The sequence below is a fragment of the Pundamilia nyererei genome, unplaced genomic scaffold (genome assembly GCF_000239375.1).
Source record: "Pundamilia nyererei isolate P.nyererei 1_Seehausen unplaced genomic scaffold, PunNye1.0 scaffold01003, whole genome shotgun sequence".
Classification (NCBI taxonomy): domain Eukaryota; kingdom Metazoa; phylum Chordata; class Actinopteri; order Cichliformes; family Cichlidae; genus Pundamilia; species Pundamilia nyererei.
Genome location: NW_005188404.1, coordinates 1 through 3,525, shown reverse-complemented (window position 1 = coordinate 3,525; position 3,525 = coordinate 1). Strand labels below are relative to the sequence as shown.

Sequence of the window (3,525 nt, the reverse complement as noted above, 5' to 3'; positions counted from 1 at the left end):
GAACATTTTCATTCACAGTTGCCTCATCAGATTTTTACAGGAGATTTCACCTGAACTCTGTGGAGCCTGATCTCAAGAGTTTAAAGTCTGACACTGAAACCAGAAAAGGATCTTTCTGTCTCTTCAGATTCACTGTGATGGGAGTGATTTCAGCCCTGAGTGATCACGCTGATGTTTGCACAGAGCAGATAATGAAGTGAATGTTTTGGCACATTGGTAACAGTGAAACAGTTTATTAGTAACGTGGGATAGTTTGTGTTTGGAGTATGAACTGAGATTCCTGAAGCTTTTGTCACACTGGTCACAGCTGTAGTTTCCTTCCATGTGTGTACGTTCATGCTTGTTACGATGACCTGATCGTGAGAAGCTTTTGTCACATTGTCTGCACTTGTATGGTTTCTCTCCTGTGTGGACTCGTTTGTGTGTTTTAAGCTGACTTGAAGTAGTGAAGGATGACCCACACTGATCACAGAGGTGCTTTTTCACCCCACTGTGAATCAGTTCATGTGTTTTTAAGTCACCTGATGTGGTGAAGCTTCTCCCACATTCTTTGCAGTTTTTCAGTTTGTCTCCAGTGTGTTTACGTTGATGTTTTTTTAGGGAGACTTGCCAATTGAAAGTTTTTCCACAAAGGTCACAACGAAAGTCTTTCCCACCACCACAGCGATGACAGGGTTGAGAACTGGATCCATCTGTGTCGCTCTGCTTCTGAACAAAGACACAAAGACAGTGTAAGTCAGTCCTTCAACATTTTTATCCTGAACGTCGCCTGAAATAAAGAGCATCTCTGCAGACGTCCAATTACATTTGACTGTTTCAGTTAACACACTCAGTTTACTGGGCTGCAATAACTACAATACTACCACCATAATACTACAGTAATACTTATTTCATGTTACAATAACATCTGACTTACTACCATAAAAATATTTGAAGGGTACCAACACAGTACTAAATTACTAATGTAACACTCCAACAATACTAATTTAATACTGCATTAATAACACTGTAACTGTGCAGTTAAAACACTCAGCTGACCAAGACAAGAAAAACACTACTACCCCCATGACACTGCAATTATAATACTAAATGAGTATTTTAACACTAATGTCTGAAAGTACTAAAGTTATGAGGAAGCAATGACACTAATGCTAAAATACTACAATACCATTACGCAACAATACAACTTTATAAACCATTTATGCAGAAATAATATCACTGCCTGAACATTAAATAACAGAATCATATCAGTGTTCAGCACATTTCGTTTTTCACAATAGTGTAAACAAAACTCATAACTGAAATGAAAATCTGAATAATCACTCAGAGCTGCTTTTCCATGCAGTAGAATTGCTAACATGCTAACACAGTTTAATGAGCAGAGTTGTTCCAAACAGTCAGGCTAAAATGACAAGATAACAATATAAATACATACCTCACAGTAACTGCACTTGTAGAGTCTCTTTCTGGTGTGGATCTGTTGGTGTAGTTTCAGGTAATATGGAGTTTTAAAAGTCTTTTCACACAGGTCACATTTACAAGGTCTCTCCTCAGTGTGGGTAAACATGTGGCGTTGTAAGTGTATGTCTTTAGCAAAGTGTTTGCCACACTGACCACAGCAGTACACATCTTCTCTGGTGTGAATGCGTAGATGTTCATTTCGGCTTCCACTCTGGCTGAAAGTTTTTCCACAGATGTCACAGCTGTATGCCTTAATTCCAGAGTGGGTAACTAGATGCCTCTGTAAGCCGTTACTGCGATTAAAAGCTCTGCCACACTGATCACAGCTGTACGCTTTAACTCCACTGTGGATGAGTTGGTGTGTTTTTAGGGAACCCACGGAGGAAAAAGACTTTCCACACAACTCACAGCTGAACGGTCTCTCTCCAGTGTGGATGACCTGATGACGTTTTAGGAATGCCTTAAAAGTAAAACCCATCCCACACTCGTCACAGGTGTGTTTTTTCTCTCTCTTTCTTGGTTGAGGTTTGTCGGCCTCCTGAGAGCGCTGACTTCTCGCTCCATGTTGGTCCTGCAGTGACAGAGATACAAACAGAGGCAGTGAGTGAAATGCAGTCGTGGAACAAACTCAACCTTCAAACTCCCTCCATTAACACTAGTTTTAAACCTGAAGGTGGAGTGTGGCACCAAACACCTTAAAGGTCTCTTATCCCCACCTGCTGGTAGTTCTAACACATTACATCCAAACTCATGTTAAAAATGACTGTTCAAACACTCTAAGGCTATGTTCACACTGCAAGTCTTAATGCTCAATTCCGATGTTTTGATCAAATCTAATTTTTTTTGTCTGGTTGTTTACACTACAAATAAAATGTGACAGCAAACGTGCTCTAGTGTGAATGGTACACGGCCCTCAAATGGGCCGACATGCGCAAAAGAAGACGTCACACACAACACGCTCCGTTTAGACCCAGACCAGTATTGTTTGACTGATGGCCCTTAATGTAAAGACTTGTTTTGGACTTTACGTTTCCCAATTTTGCTTTAAGTCATAAAGTTATTTTGTTATTTACATATGGCCTATTAATTATCCTTATTGAAGCCCCTCTCTAAAACAGCAAAGGATAGCAGCAGATTTCTGTCAGAAGCTGCAGATTACACAGTACAAACAAAATGTTCACGTTGTCTTCCCAGCAGTTTCACTAACATTTACACTGAATGGCCAGGAAGCGTTCGCGATGTCTTCTCGGGCGCTTCTCTGGCGTTGAGAATCGGCGTCTGTCTCGTGTCAGTGACGTAAAAGATGGATTTAATGCGACATGACCGTTCAAACAGCAGTTGCTTTCTACAACATCAGATATGTATCGGATTCAGTACCACATACGAAAGTGACCCAGATTGGACTTAAAAATATCGGATCTGTGCCGTTCACACTGTCACACCATGATCGGATATGGGTCGCATAGGGCCAAAAAAAGTCAGATTTGATGCGCTTTCGCCTGCAGTGTGAACGTAGCTTAAACCCATGTCCATCTCTCCTGCTTGTACACAAATATTAATGCCAGCATACTAACACACTCAGAATAGTAATAAATGTTTAGCAGCTCTATACTTTTTTATATTTCCTCTTTCCTATAATAAATATTTATAATTTTCTAATTTATTCCATTATAATAGAGAGTTTGCAGCTGTGAGATTCCAACTGTGCTTCCCTTGCAAAAGTTAAAACCGATCGATCTCCGTTTGTCTCCCTTTGTTCACGGAATAAGTCTCTGAGTCAGCAAGGGCTGATAGCGAAAACCTAACAATTGTGAGCTGTGACTCCTTTCCCCACATTGACAAAACTGCAAAACACTTAGCTGTGTCTCTAATAAAACCTCTGTAACAAACAACAAAGTTATTTGCACCCATTTACTTTTTACCCTTTTTTAAAAATAACCATTTCAAACTATTTACAGAACAATCATGCCACATAAAATATTTGAGCCACTCCAAAAATAATTTCTGTCCACTATAAAGGAAACATCACAGCCTGATACCTGCAGGTCTGACAGCAGCAGGTGT

The 3,525-nt window shown here is 40.0% G+C and overlaps 1 long non-coding RNA gene across 1 annotated transcript; it reads right to left on the bottom strand.

Annotated features, from left to right (window-relative positions):
* Nucleotides 1-610: 610 nt before the first annotated feature.
* Nucleotides 611-1,600, bottom strand: LOC106456016 (uncharacterized). Its single transcript, XR_001290202.1, has 2 exons — nt 1,436-1,600; nt 611-708 (listed from the first exon to the last, which is right to left on the bottom strand). It is a non-coding gene; the product is annotated as an uncharacterized LOC106456016 (long non-coding RNA).
* Between the last annotated feature and the right edge of the window lie 1,925 nt (nt 1,601-3,525).